General features: G+C 38.9%; 1 long non-coding RNA gene across 1 annotated transcript; it reads right to left on the bottom strand.

Annotated features, from left to right (window-relative positions):
* Positions 1-8,681: 8,681 nt before the first annotated feature.
* On the bottom strand, positions 8,682-15,201 carry LOC106783063 (uncharacterized). Its single transcript, XR_001380559.3, has 3 exons — positions 15,123-15,201; positions 14,878-14,994; positions 8,682-8,800 (listed from the first exon to the last, which is right to left on the bottom strand). It is a non-coding gene; the product is annotated as an uncharacterized lncRNA (long non-coding RNA).
* Between the last annotated feature and the right edge of the window lie 242 nt (positions 15,202-15,443).

Here is a 15,443-nt window from a genome sequence, read left to right as displayed (position 1 = left end):
TGGTACACGACCGTAGTTATTCAGAGACTCAAACTCCTTCCACCTTATGATTCCTCCATTTCCTTAGGCCTAAGAGTCCTCTGAAGGAGATCCTCTACCACTGGCTGACCTACTTAGAAAGAAGAATATGGAGGTTACATGGAAGATGCTTTATACTGAGCCTGCAATTGGCATAGATCACTTCTACTCACGTTTTGTTGGCCAGACACAGTCTGTGGCCACTCACTAGCATGAGAGGCTGGGAAATGTACTCCAGCTGTATTCTTAGGCAGCAGAGGAAATAGATTTTCATGAACATGGAATAGTCTCTCTACAACTTATAATTGTGAATACACTTTAAAATAAATTATATCCATATAGTAGAATACTGAGCAGTTACAAAAAAAATTTTAGCATTGAATCCAGTGAAAAGATGTTCTTGATGTATTGAACAAAAGCATTTATTATGAACAGTGCTTTTGGCACAAATATTATCACTGTTTACATGGTTATCACGACTTATGAAGACCGTTTAGTTAATGAAAGCTGGCAGAGCAAAACTTATGCAATGATATCATCTCAGTGATGTCTTAATTCCTACTTTCCCAATCTTGCCTTCTTTTTCTTTTCCCTTCTGAAGCCACTGTGTTTTGTAAGGAAAGCATAACAGGGTGGGAGGATTTTACACTGTGGAATCTGATAGACGTAGGTTTGAATATGGATTTTGTCATTTATTAGCTGGGTTAACTCAAACTAATTCATTAATTTAGATGAGGTTCCATTTCTTTTCTTTTTAAAAAAATGCAGAAAATAATTCACTTCATAAGGTTACTATGAAGAGCAAGTGAAATTTCATGCGGAATACGCTTAGCAAAGTGTCTAGAACGTAGAAGGAGCTTAATAAAATCCTACAAATGATGGAGTGATGTCAATCATTTTTGATATCATGTAGCAAGGCAAGTTATTCCAACTAGATAGTAATTTGTTGAAAATATCATATTCAAATGGACCATATTTCTCTTACTTTTTCCCTTAGTTTCCAATAGTTTAATATATTTTTATGGAAGTTTCCTCATCTTAAAACTTAGCATCTTATGACAAACCTTCCAAAGCATACATCACAGGCTCAGAATATTTATTCCCAGTTTTTGAATAAATATTTTATTCTTATTTTTATTTTATGTGACACTGGGTAGTTCTTCTGTTCTTAACTAAATACTGAGAACTGCCTTCTCCAGTTGAGGTAAAAGATAGCACATTTTGGCAGACACTGTGTGTTGCCTACCAAACAGCCATTTTCTCCTCACCCCTCAACACTGAAAAGTCTGCTTGTCACTTTGGACTTGAAAATGTCAGACTCTGGCTATCCCAGTCTTTCTTCAACTAGAGATGGGCATGTGATCCAATCCTATCCAGTGGACCAGAGGAGAAATCTACTGGGGAAGTCTCAGAAAGACATTTCTGCCAGTAGTGAATTGACTGTGGTCTCAGCTATCTAGACTTCCTTGTATCCAAACCTTTTGTAGTGTGGCTTTGTGGTTCCCCTATCTAGAGGTAGAGTCTATTTCCTCACTTCTTGAACTAGGTCCATCTTGTGACTTAACTTTGGTAACAGAATATAGAAGAAGTGATGGTGTACCATTTTGAAGCCTACTCTCAAGAAACTTTGAAAGGTGGGACTTCCAAAATACCAGAGTAAGGAGCTTGGTGGACTCTTTCCCCAGGAAAACAGCAATTTAACTGGTGAAAATTAAAAAGCAAACAAACAATTATTTAAAGTCGTTGGAAATTGTCCTGAGAACATGACACAAATGGAGAAATGTTTATTTAATAAAATCTACTAGATTGGTAAAAACAGTAAAAGTCTGTGGAATTGCTGCAGCCATTTTGGAACTATGAGGGGAAATGTCAGCAACACCCTGAAGAGAGAAGAATGGGCATACAGAGAAGGGGTCCTTATAACATCATTGAATCCCTGAACTGGCTCACTCTGGAACTCTCTACTTACTGATTGCTTTTTATGTGAGAAAATAAATTTTCTATTGGTCAAGAAATTTTAGTCTGAATATTTCATTCTTGCAAACAAATTGATATTCACGTAATTGTGTGAATAGAAGTGATCTATGGCAAAATCATGTAGAGTTTACGTGATCATGCAAAGCTCGCACTTGGGTGAGTTCTTTAAAAGGCACCGTCCTTTACTCGCCCATTCACCTCCACCTGCCTGCAAAGTGCGTCCTCCTGCAAAGGCTGCTTTTCCTGGTCCAGTTTGCATGCATGTCTGCATGCTCCCACCATTAGTATGTATGACCATTCAGATCCGAGGTGTTGAATAACATGTCTTTGCTAATCCAGCAGGACTACTGGTGCTTAACATGTTCATTTTACCTTCGGAATCCAGGGCTCTACCAAAATATCTAGTCAGGCACCGTAAGACAAACATGAGGCTCATTAGAGTCCTTAGATAAACACTGAATTCTGGCTTATTTTCAGAGCTCGTTTTTATTGACCTGGGTGTGTGCATGGGGAATCCCTCTGCAGAAGAGTCTTAGAGGCATGACACAGCCTATACAACAGTAAATAATCTAAGTATTCAAGGTGTCTGACTCTGAAATTAGTCCTGCCTTCATTGGGTGCAGGTGTAGCTTGTATGTCAGCCATCTGGAGCCCACTGAGACTCTATCCTGAAGGAGAAATAACATCTGGAAGCATTTTTAAATTCTTGCCTTTACACTGTCATAATTACTCCAAAATTTGTTATTATGTTTTACTGTGTCTCTGTTTTCTTTGCAAGAGTAATCGCCATCAAAAGAGTATGCGTGACAATGGATAAATAAATATTTGTTAACCATGTTTGCATCTTTAGTTTTAGAAAACTTATCAGTCTATTTTTGGTATTTGAAATATAGATGAAAAGAAACTATATACATGAAATAAAACAGCTCCCTTGAGAAAGGAACAATGACATACTAGCTTTTCATTTCTAGTAAATTTAGCTTTCTCCCAGGTGCTATTTTAGTTTGCTCCTTGATTAATACCAAAAAATAACAAAGAAAGCTCATGAGCAAATGTAGTACTCAAGCCGGGGACTTGAAAGGGAATGGGGTCTCCTACTAATGTAGCTGAGTAAGTTTGAAAATCCACGTCAATTTGTATTCCTTCTGTGAGTTCCTCATAGCTGATCGCTTCTCCTGTGTTGAGTCCTTCGCAGTATCTGGTTTCAGAAACTGCCTCTCGAAGGCCTTGCACATGGCTGTTGGCCTTTCATTTTCTCGTAGTGGAGCGCTCTCTGTGGTTGGTCTCAGATTCAAGCAATCTTAAATCTTATCTGCTATTGTTTCCTGGGGGAAATTTCTCCTCATGGGTTATATTTCACTAATAAAAGTATGCTGACAGCAAAGGCTTTGCAGGGTAGGAGAAAAGCAGGAGGTAGCAATTTCACAAGCAACTCATGAAACAGAGTTAAAGGTATGATACTTCACATACCTCTGTTTATAGGAAAAGAGATCATTTGCAGGTTGAAAATACCTTGCATTTTCCTGTACACTGTTGTTCCTCTAGCATTGTCTAGATGGCTGGCGCACAATTCATACAATATCCTAAAAAGCAACAGTAAACTTGGGTTGGAAAAACGCAGGTTCAAGTCTTTTCTGCACTTGGTGTGGCGTAGGGACTGATTAGAAAGGACAGGGGAAGTGATTGAGAAACTCCTCTGGAGGTCAATGGGAGAGTTTTACTCAATCAAGAATTGTTTTCGTAATTTTTCTTTATGGCTTCGAAAAAATAACTTCCTTAGTGAGATTCTACTAATGTCCAGGAGAACTGGCAAGCTGATGTACAAAGGAGTTGCTTCATAATACTAAATTTGCCTTTTAGATGATTAAGCTTCTAACTCTGAATTGTATACTTGCATTTTTTCACAACTGAAAGAAAACAAAAGGGGCTGGCCTGGTGGCACCGCAGTTAAATTCACACGTTCCGCTTCAGTGGCCCAGGATTTACCGGTTGGCATCTGGAGTGCGGACCTATGCCCCGATTGTCAAGCCATGCTGTGGCAGGCGTCCCACATATAAAGTAGAGGAAGATGGGCACGGTTGTTAGCTCAGAGCCAGTCTACCTCAGCAAAAAGAGGAGGATTGGCAGTAGATGTTAGCTCAGGGCTAATCTTCCTCAAAAAAAAAAAAAAAAGAAAAAACCCAAAAGTGCTTGAGGTTACTTTTTTCTCTTAAATAAACTGAATATGCCTGGCATCCAGAGGCTGCCCCTGGCCTGAACAAGCCACTGCTGTTTGGATTTTAGTCTTACCATGATAGTGTCAGTTCCCAAGCAATGATAGCCATCTATGGCTAAGAGAGGATTTAATTTCACAGCATCTGGTCTTGCCATAGGAGCATAGGAACAAGTTGGAAGAAAAGAATAAGTTCTTGGTTATTCTTTGCATAGGAAGGAGCAGCCTTCATTATAGCCAAGGTATAAATGGTCTTGCCTTGAATAATTTCATCTATAAATCAATTTCCTATACCTTCAGACATTTAAAATTATGACCTTATAATTATTAAAATAACTATAGAACAATATTAACTAAAGACGTTTGTTAGACTAAACAGAGCAAACAAATGTGAGCTAATAAATCTTACATGGTTAATAAAGTGAAGGTTTCAGGCCAATAATCATAGAAATAAGATTGTTAGTGAGTGCTAAATGGCTGGATGTATAGAAGAGCAAGAAAAATAACAGGGAATGGAGAAATGGATGTTTGGTTGCAATCCAAGCAAAGTGCACACAGGATTTTAAAATGTCTATTCTGGTACTTCATTGAGTAGCAAATGATACAGGCTTTTGGAAGAAGAATGTGATGCAGTGAATTTTTCTTTTTTTAATGATTATGTCAGTCTTTGTTGTTTGCCTACCCATAATGGATTTCTCCCTTATCCCCACTCTGCCACCTTTCCTCTTTATTGTCATTGGAGTTCCAGTTTTGCTCACGTGTCAGGCTGTCAATTGCTTCTGACCCCTTCCTTACCTCAGGATTATGAATCTTGATTAATATAAGCTAGGGGATGATAACCAACTGCCTGTAGGCTGGCCACCTGTTTTGTAAGTTTATTGGAACACACCACACCCTGTTATTTAGCATCATCTCTGGATGCCTTCCTGCTACAGTGACTGAGTCGAGTAGTTGTGACAGAGATCACATGGCCCACAAAGCCTAAAATATTTGCTTTCGGGCTCTTTAGAAAAAGTTTGCAGGCTCCTGGCTAAGCCAATCATGACAATTCCATTTTCCTTTCAAGAGCCTGATTTTGGAATGGGCGTGTGATAGAATTCTGGCCGGTGAGATGTTGTGGGATGTCAGCTGGGATACATAAAGCACGCAAGGAAAATATTGTCTCTCCTGACCTTTAGATGTTGTGTGAAGAGGTGATACTGGGAGCTGCTGCAACCATCTTGCAACCACAAGGAGACAAACTTGAGGACAAAAGGTAACGTGAAAATGGCAAAGAATGACTTAGGTCTTTGATGTTATCATTGAACTATGAAATGAGCCAACTGAAATCTGCATATCTCAAGAATTCTTATGTTGTGAAATAAATCTTTCTGGTCTTGAAGTTATTGTAAGTTGGGTCCTTTGTTAATTGCTGATAAAAAATCTTGACTAATACATATAATGAGAAGGCAACAAAATCATTAAATTGGTATCTTAAGAGATTGAATAACGAATAAAAATCACTCGCAAAAGACTGAACTAAAAAAGACAATAACAACCAAAAAAGGTGGTAAGTAGGAATGGCATAAATGCACTGTTGTTTAGCAAGTTTGTGAGTGTTGGATAAAAATTCTGGAAAAAATAAGAACTTTTAAGATTAAACTATTGTATGTGTACAAGAATGATTATTATGGATTATTATAATAGAAAAAAATTTGATGCAACTTAGAAATTGTATTATAGAGTTAGGTCATGGTTGGGTTGCCTCATTGCACAATTGTTTGACCATATAATGGTGCTTCATGTGCGGTACACAATGCAAATGCAAATTCAAAATACAATGCAAATGCAAAAATACTATGCAAATTTCGAACGGAATTGTACAACACAGTTACCCTAGAACTACTGAAGTAAATGTTGGTATATACATCTAAACTACTGTACATCCAATAAAACGATATCGTGATAGACTAATGACATTAAAAAATCTCACCGCAAAGGCTGCAAAGTAAATATACATTGAAATCATATTCATGTAAAAAATATATAGAAAAGAAAAGGGAAGAAAATACACGGGAATATTATTTGCATAATTATGAGTGATTATAATTCTCTTGATGGTGTAGTTATGCATGATTTTAATTATTTTCTTTATAAACTTCTGTATTTTCCATTTTTGTACACTAAACAAATGTTACTTTTTTTTTTCCCTAAGATTGGCACCTGAGCTAACAACTGTTGCCAATCTTTTTTTCCCCCTGCTTTTTTCTCCCCAAATACCCCCAGTGCATAATTGTATATTTTAGTTATGGGTCCTTCTAGTTGTGGCATGTGGGACGCAGCCTCAACATGGCCTAATGAGGGGTGCCATGTCCTCGCACAGGATCCGAACTCTGGGCCGCCGAAGCGGAGGGCACAGACTTAACCACTGGGTCACTGGGCCAACCCCTAAACATTACTTTTATGATCAGAACAAACTTCATTTAAGTTGTATGATTCAGTGGCTAAATAGAAACTAAATAGAAACAAAAAAAATGGATTCAGTTCTTCTCATTTCTACCTCTAATCTTATAAATATCACTATATCATTTAGATGACATCTCTATTGCATCTGACAAACGATATTCTTTCTATTATTTCCCATGCTCCTAAAACAGTGTCTTTCACAGGAATCAAACCTTTGACTTATCTGGTTTCTGTTTCATGTAAATGAATGATCTACTTCCTCAAAGCTAAATGCAGAGGTTCTCCAGATAGAGTCACAGCAAGAGAAAGTTTCTGCATCCAGGGCGTGCGAAACACACAGGCCTCAGGTGGCTGCCATTTCCTTCTGGGTGGTCTATTCTCATAGGTGCATCATTGCTCACATCGTTAGAAAGGATGATATGAGTTCCATGCTCTTTGATGTAAACTCTTTCATTTGCATCTTCCCAAATGTGAGGTAAACCTTGAAATAGACTGGATAAGTTTTTTGAAAGAAATAGTTAACTTTGGGGAGCCATCGCTCCATTCTTTAGTAAGAAAAAAGAACAGTTAGTTACGTAAAAAGCACTAATCTAGTGGTCCTTTTGGTTTTTTCTTATCTATGAGAAGCCGTCAGCACTTTTTAAAGAAGCACTACATTATTATCTTTAATCAAGTACTTTTATTTGGAGAAGCAATCATTGATTTGAGAGAACTGTCTGTGAGGTTTCTGGAGAAAATCATATTATTTCAGAGAGCTCAAAATTTGTGGCAACTTGGAGAACTTCTTCCTAATCTTTAGGGATGATCTCACAACAAATTATGGAACTATTTATAGGGAATTTGAAGGAATTAGAGCCACTTAACAGGAATATAATGTGAATTTTGGGAACTCAGTATATTTAGCAACATTGGAAATTTGTCTCCAGGGAAAAAAAAGTGGAAAATGTTATAACTAAGAGATTTCATCTTGTATACCATAAAGAAGAGACCATTTCTGTTTTTAATTAACTGTTCATTTCCTTTGCAGAATATGGCTTCAGGCAATCAAAGAAATTGTTTGTAACAGTGTTTACGGCTTACCAACTTATTTCATTAAAGCATCATGTTAATGAGTCCAAGTTTCAGGTTTCTCGCCAAGCAACACAGTAAATTTACTCTGGCTTGGAACCAACAACTCCACCCAAATTCAGCTAGCCATCTTGCAAAGCTGCTCCTTGAGACGTTGAGTATGGGTGGATGGATCAGTGCAAATCCATTCTCACCACTCCCTGGAAAGTCCACTTATACCCAATGTGTCAAGAATGGCTCCTTCATAAAGGAAGCAGCTTCTTGGTATAAATGTTGCCAAGTCCAATGGTTGAGCATGTGGACTTTCTAGACAAGCCATTTGAGTTTACGTCCTGGCTCCAGGCTCACTAGACATGTAAGTCTGGGCAAATTACTTAACCCCTCTGCCTTAATTTCTCCATCTGAGAAGTAGGTCAGATAGTAGTATGATATTCAGAGAGTAGTTAAGAAGATTAACTGAGGTGCCATATTTAAAGTAGCCTCTGGTACTTTAGGAACTGCCCAGAAAATGTTACTTCATAAGGTCTCTTGTTTTAGAAAGCAGCTTCTCAACTGTCATGACAGTAGTGGAACTCAAAGGATTATAGGCATTTTTTTTGTGACCTGTTTGGGTTCAACACAAAGGGTGATCACTATGAATTCAACGTGGACAGTATTCACTGGCAGGCCTGAATCTCCATTCTTTATGGAATGTAGTGAGTTGGATGTGACCTGTCACCAGCTAATTGCCGTTTAAATGAATACAAATGGGAGCCCAGACTTCTATCCCACAGCTGAGTCAGGGATTCCAACCCGGCAAACTGCCTGTTTATGGAATAAATCATTGAAAGCTCTCTCTGTGTGGTATTTTCCAGTTTTACCTGAAATCTGGTACTGAAGCCAGCTGTGCTCTGAGAGAAAGGGTGTGTATGAGGAATTTAAACATGAAAGAATCTTATCTTAAACTTTTTCAGAAGTATTCTGCGTTTTGACAATCTCAGGAATTTTATTGGCAGGTTGTCATGAATCTTCTGTTGCAGAGATTGGAATGCACCACTGGATGAGACAAACAGATGGCGTGGATCAGAGATTTTCCACTTTCTACCGAGAAATTTGAAAAGACGGGGGAAAATTAGAATCACCATTCAAGGACAGAAAACTTCCAGATTCCTTATCAGTTAAAATCATTATCTGAAGCAACAGTTGCTCTCCAAGTACAAAATTATGTTTTATTTAAGATAATTCATTTTCACTTTCTGTAGTGTTCAAATAATTCTCCCAAGGATAAAAGTGAAAATTATATAATCAAGGAAGCAACTGAAATTTTGTGATGTGGACTATAGCACTTTCTTTACAGTAGTCATCAGACCTATTTCTAAGTAGTTTGTCTGAGATGTGGATGTTTAATTATATTCGCAAACTTCTCTTAACAGCGCTGTTGATATAAAGACTAGGAGCCCCCAAACAACTTTTGTCAAATTATTTGAGTCCCAGAATTTTCAGGGCCTTTTTCATTCTATATCTTAGAAATGATGCATTTGGGCAAAGGGAGAATACAGCATCATACTTATTATTTTAAGTTTTACTTGCTAGAACGCAGTGTCATTATCCTTCAGGAGAGCATTTTTCAGGTCCTCCTTTCTTTTTGGGGAGAGGGTATAAGTAGAGGCTAGTCCACAGAGCTGGGTGCAGTATTGTTCAAGATAAATAATTGCCCAAATGGGAACTAATAAGGGTTATATGGTGCAGTAGGTAGAATAACGGCCCCCCCCAAAGACGTCCACATCCTATTCTCCAGAAACTGAATAAGTTACCTTGCGCTGTAAAAGGGACTTTGCAGATGTGATCATTTTATTTTTTTCAGCTTTATTGAGGTATAATTGATAAAACTGTAATATATTTAAAGTGTACAACATAATGATTATAATATACATACACATTGTGGAAAGATTCCCGCAATCTAGTTAATTAACACATTCATTACCTCATATGTTTACCTTTTTCTGGAGGAGGGGGTATTTAAGTTCTATTCTCTTAGCAAATTTCACTTATACAATACAGTCTTATCACCTATAGTCTCCCCGTTATATATTAGATCCTCAGACCTTGTTCATCTTACAACTGGAAGTTTATACCCTTTTACCACCCTTTCCCTATTTCCCCCACTCCTTACCCCTGGCAAGCACTTTTGTACTCTCTGTTTCTATGAGTTCAACTTTTTTTAGATTGCACATATGAATGATACAATGCAGTATTTGTCTTTTTCTGTCTTTCACTTAGCATAATGACCTCCATGTTGTTGCAAGTGGCAGGATTTCCTTCTTTTTTAAGGCTGAATCATATTCCATTGTGTATATATACCACATTTTCTTTATCCATTCATCTGTTGATGAACACTTAGTTTGTTTCCATTTCTTGGCTATTGTGGATATCCTGCAATAAAGGTGCAAGTACGGATAGCTCTTCAAGATAATGATTTCCTTTCCTTTGGATATATACCCAGAAGTGAGATAGCTGGATCATATGGTAGTCCTATTTTTAATTTCTTGAAGAATCTCCATACTGTTTCCCATAGTGACTGTACCAATTTACATTCCCAACAGTGCACAAGGGTGCCCTTTTCTCTACATCCTCACCAGAATTTATCTGTTGTCTTTTTTTTTCAAAGATTTTATTTTTTTCCTTTTTCTCCCCAAAGCCCCCTGGTACATAGTTGCATATTCTTCGTCGTGGGTCCTTCCAGTTGTGGCATGTGGGACGCTGCCCCAGCGTGATTTGATGAGCAGTGCCATGTCCGCACCCAGGATTCGAACCAACGAAACAGTGGGCCGCCTGCAGCGGAGCGCGCGAACTTAACCACTCGGCCACGGGGCCAGCCCCTATCTGTTGTCTTTTTGATAATAGACATCCTAACAGGTATGAGGCTATAGCTTAGGGGTAGAGTATTTGACTATAGATATGATTTAAATCAATGCAAACGGGAGTTAAAGATCTTGAGATGGGGTGGGTATCCTGGATTACCCAGGTGAGCTTGCTGTGATCACAAGGGTCCTTATAAATGAAAGAGGGAGGTGGGAGAGCCAGAGTCAGAGAAAGGAATGTGGACGAAAGCAGGGGTTGGAACGATGTGCTTGCTTGCTTGAGGACAGAAGGGGACTTGAGGATGGAACGGAGCTACTAGCCACAAAATGCAGTTGACTTCCAGAGGCTGGAAAAGATAACAAAAAGATTCTCTCCTAGAACCTATGGAAGGAACACAGTCCTGTTGGCAACTTAATTTTAACCTCTATAAAATCTTATATTGGACTTCTGACCTTCAGAGCTGTAAGATAATGAATTTGTGTTGTTTTAAGCCCCTAAGTTTGTGGTAATTTGTTACAGCAGCAATAGAAATCTAATACACAGAAGAACCAGTTCACAAACTGCATTACTGAGAATCCAGAGTTTAGACTCATTTGCTCTGTGAATATGGAAGCATCCAGCATCTATGGCCACTCCAGTGGCCATCAACGTTCCCAGCCAGATGGGTCTGTTCTCTGATATCTCAGTGCATCCTCTGAGCCTTCCTGCCTCTACGGTGAGGCTCTTACTGTCACCGCCTCCTTAAATGTCCTCTTGTTATTCTGTTCAGGTTCTTTTCCAGCCAGCAGCTTCACTTTTGTATATATATACTATTGTCTCTTTGTCCTGTGTAGCAGTCATTTAGCTGAGAGAAAAATCACCTGTTTTGATTTAGCTGTGGAAAACTACATCCCCTTCTGTGAGCAAAGATTGTAAGCAAAAATAAGTCCCAAATCTAGTTACTGTCTAGAGCTGAGATGAGAAAGTTCAACTTCAACTCAATAAACGTTTGTGAGCAATCACTATCTGCAGCTCATAGGGATTGAATGGGAGGAAATACGAAGAATTAAGCCTGCCCCTAGGGAGCTCACAGTCCTATGGGTATGACGTGTAAGGACATAAGTAAGCATGGAAGGCAGCGTGTGGTTAGAGCTGTAGGTGATGTAAATGGAGAGAATAAGGCTTTGTCATCAGAAGGGCCTGGATTGTTTATAGCACTTATTAGTTTTCTCTTTTCCTTGATTTCCTCATATTAATTTTTTTATCAGAAAAAAATGTGCAAAGCAATTTCTATTTCACAAATTGCTGTGAAGATTAAATGAAAAGACTGATTGTTTGGTGTAATGATTAATTCAACAAATATATGCCTAGTGCCTACTATGTGATGGCACTATTCAAAATTCTGGCAATATATTTATGAATTAAATAAAGTTCCAGTGTTCATAGATCTTATATTGTGGTAGGAAGAGACATAGAATAAACAGATAAATGGATAACTATAATATCAGTTAATGGAAAATGCTATAAAGTTAAAAAGTAAAAAGCAAGGTATAGGTCAGAGAATGACTGGAGCAGAGAGGGAGAAGGCAGAGGAGGAACATCTCCAGCATCATGGTACAGTTCCTGACATTGCACACTGACCAAATAGAAGTAAGTTTCATCACCTGAGGAAAGGATTCCAGTATAGGAATTTTGCAAAATTTGATGGAGGAGGTAGTGTTTGGATGTTAAGGTTGGGAAAGATTTCAGCAGGAAGGGATGGCAGGGAAAGGTTTTCAAGCTGAGAGAAGAGAATGCACGTAGGTGTGGAGATCCCCACGTGTGTGTGATTTCTGAGGAAGTGCATTATTTCCCACCCTCATTATACTGCACCTCACACCATGTTTGCGTTCCATTTTTGAGTAAGGGACTTGTTAACATCCTTTGGAGCTTTGGCTTAAAGCTGGGAAGCATATTTTCCTCCAGTGATTTAGCTAATTGCCAATGCTGCTTTCTATACAGAGTCAGCCAGCTCTGCAAATTTGGGCCGATTTGTTGACCCAGGAAGCTGGACCACCAGGCAGGCTCTCAGCAGTCAAGTTTCATCTCCATTCCCTCTGTAACCTCCCTCTTCCTTCTCTCTCTTTTCAAAACTTTGGCTGCCATTTCCAGGGGAATGAATCCCTCCTTGATTACCAGAGATATTTCCCTAGCTTGTTTTAATAATCTTGATTTGCTAGCTTAGAATTTCCAAGAGAAATTCAGCTTGGGGAAAAAAAGGGAGAAGTGGGCTGAGGGTGTGGGGTGCTGGAGGGACGAGAGGGCAGGAGAGGGCAGGGATGACTTCGGTTTACCACAGGATGTTCAGACTCACCAAAGGAAAAGCAAACAAACAGCAAACTGCCTGAATGAGAAGGGCAGGGAATTCCTAACTGCTGACTGGTGTGGCTTACATGTCATGCTAAACAGCAGCCCGAACCTTAATTTTCAGTTCTTTGGAATTTCAGTCGTTTTAACTAGCTTCTTTTTTTGAAGATAAGGATCCCCATCCTTCTTCACCTTGGTTCAGATTCCCACCACTTGAGCTTTCCTTTTTCAAGAGTGAGAAGCTGCTCCTCAGCTTTCTTCCTTCTCAAATGTTCTCTCTCTTCATTTTTCTCCATCAATTTTTTGAAAGAATTATCTCTTTGTGTTCTCTCCATGGCCTTACCACTTACTCATTTGTAGTCTGGTTCTTCCAGTTTCTGCTCTCATCAGTCTACTGAAATTGTTTTCTCAAGCCTCAAAACTTTGCCAATTTGCCAATTTTGATGACTTGATCCAAGTTCTTTTCCTTTTTCTTTTTGTTTTTTTGAGGAAGATTAGCCCTGAGCTAACTGCTGCCAGTCCTCCTCTTTTCGTTGAGGAAGAATGGCCCTGAGCTAACATCCGTGCCCATCTTCCTCTACTTTATATGTGGGATGCCTACCACAGCATGGCTTGCCAAGCGGTGCCATGTCCACACCCAGGATCCCGACCGGTGAACCCCGAGTCGCTGAAGTGGAATGTGTGCACTTAACTGCTGCGCCACCGGGCCAGCCCCCAAGTTTTTTTCCTTTTTTACCTGTCTGTATTGTCTAAGTCCTGGTCACCTCTCTACCTCTAGATTTATTATATTCTTTGGTTTTTCTTTTTATCTAGATATATATTCAGTAAAATTATTTGCTTTCTTCTCTCTTCATCCTCCAAAGATAGGCATTTCATTTTTGAGGCTTCCTTTTCAACCTTTTTATCTTTTCTCTCCTTTGGCATTTTTTCCCTGTTTCAGTAGCCCTGAACTTTCCTTGAACTTTGGGTCTAAATCCCCAACCCTCTGAATAGGCATTCCCATCCATGTTCTCTCTTCAGCTTCAAGGATGTGGTTCATTTTCTGCCTCTGATGCCTCTAATCAAGGGTCGAAACAAAAGCCTGATGATGAATGCGTTTCTTTTAAACAATGTAGATGAAAATCGATACATGAAAACAAGGCAGCAGTTCTTCGATTGCTGGTGCTTTTCATTTTAAGTCTTCCTCTGGGAACGTTTTTAAGGCAATTTGGTGCACATTTTTAAGAACAATAGGACCCAACACACTCTTCCAAAACTGAACATAAGAATTCAAGCTTTTGCTTGAAGTCAGAAATCCCAAAAGTCCTATGCACCCCAGTGTTCATTGCAGCATTATTTACAATAGCCAAGACATGGAAGCAACCTAAGTGCCCAGCAACAGACGAATGGATAAAGAAGACGTGGTACATATATACAATGGAACACTACTCAGCTGCAAAACAGAACAAAATCATCCCATTTGCAATAACATGGATGGACCTTGAGGGGCTTATGTTAAGTGAAATAAGCCAGCGAGAGAAGGATAATCTGTGTATGACTCCACTCATATGAGGAATTTAAAATTATGGACTAAGAACAGTTTAGTGGATACCAGGGGAAAGGTGGGGTGGGGGGTGGGCACAAAGGGTGAAGTGGTGCACCTACAACACGACTGACAAACATTAATGTACAACTGAAATTTCACAAGATTGTAACCTATCATTAACTCAATTAAAAAAAAAAAGAATTCAAGCTTTTGACACCCATTTCTAGAAGGTCCTTTAGAAGAGCGACTCCATTTTAATTCACTTATCGTTCTATTATGGAGCCTCACCCCATCTCTTTACATGCTAAGTTTCTAGGTTCCAAATTGTCTTAGATGGAAAATTATTTTATTTTGTACTTTTTATAAGTTCTTTTGTGAATATCACAATTCTCTTTAGCCTGGGGAAGACTATGGTGATATGAGTATTTTTAAAAATCCCCAATTAGCCTTCCCCGTTCACCATCACCTGATACTTTCTTGCACGAACACCACGTTTAGAAGTTGTTTTTCTTCCTAAGTCTCCAGTTGCTGTCCCGCCAGCCGCTGAGCCAGGCCTTGTACAGCTCGTCACAGGCAGGGTTTCCTGTCAATAGGAGAGAGGAAGCAGTACTTTTGGATGAACCCTGCTTGTCCCCAGCTGGAACAGTGATCACCAGGCAGTGATAAGGACCTTTTTCAACCTATGGGCGATCTGCACGAAAGCTGACTAACCTTGTTAGGGAGAAGAGGAAGGGGTGGTCACAAATAGCTTTGGGAACACGCTTTCCTCGGCTTCTCATATCCCAGCAACAAGAGGAATTTAGAACACACTGAGTAAGATGATTCTTTTAAATAGTTAGAATGTTTGTCCTGCCGAGGTTTTGGATTTTGCTGCTTTGCAAAGTGAATATAAAATTACATCATGACATGAATTACAAAAAAAAAAGTAATTAATAGACTTTTAATTTTTAATTAAAAATTGGATATTGTAATGTGCTCTAGATTGTGTTTGATTCATTTTTATTCTTTTATTTGGAGTAATTCATGAGTTTA

Source organism: Equus caballus, chromosome 4, assembly GCF_041296265.1.
Source record: "Equus caballus isolate H_3958 breed thoroughbred chromosome 4, TB-T2T, whole genome shotgun sequence".
NCBI classification, from domain to species: Eukaryota; Metazoa; Chordata; class Mammalia; order Perissodactyla; family Equidae; genus Equus; species Equus caballus.
This window is presented reverse-complemented; position numbering and strand designations above follow the sequence as displayed.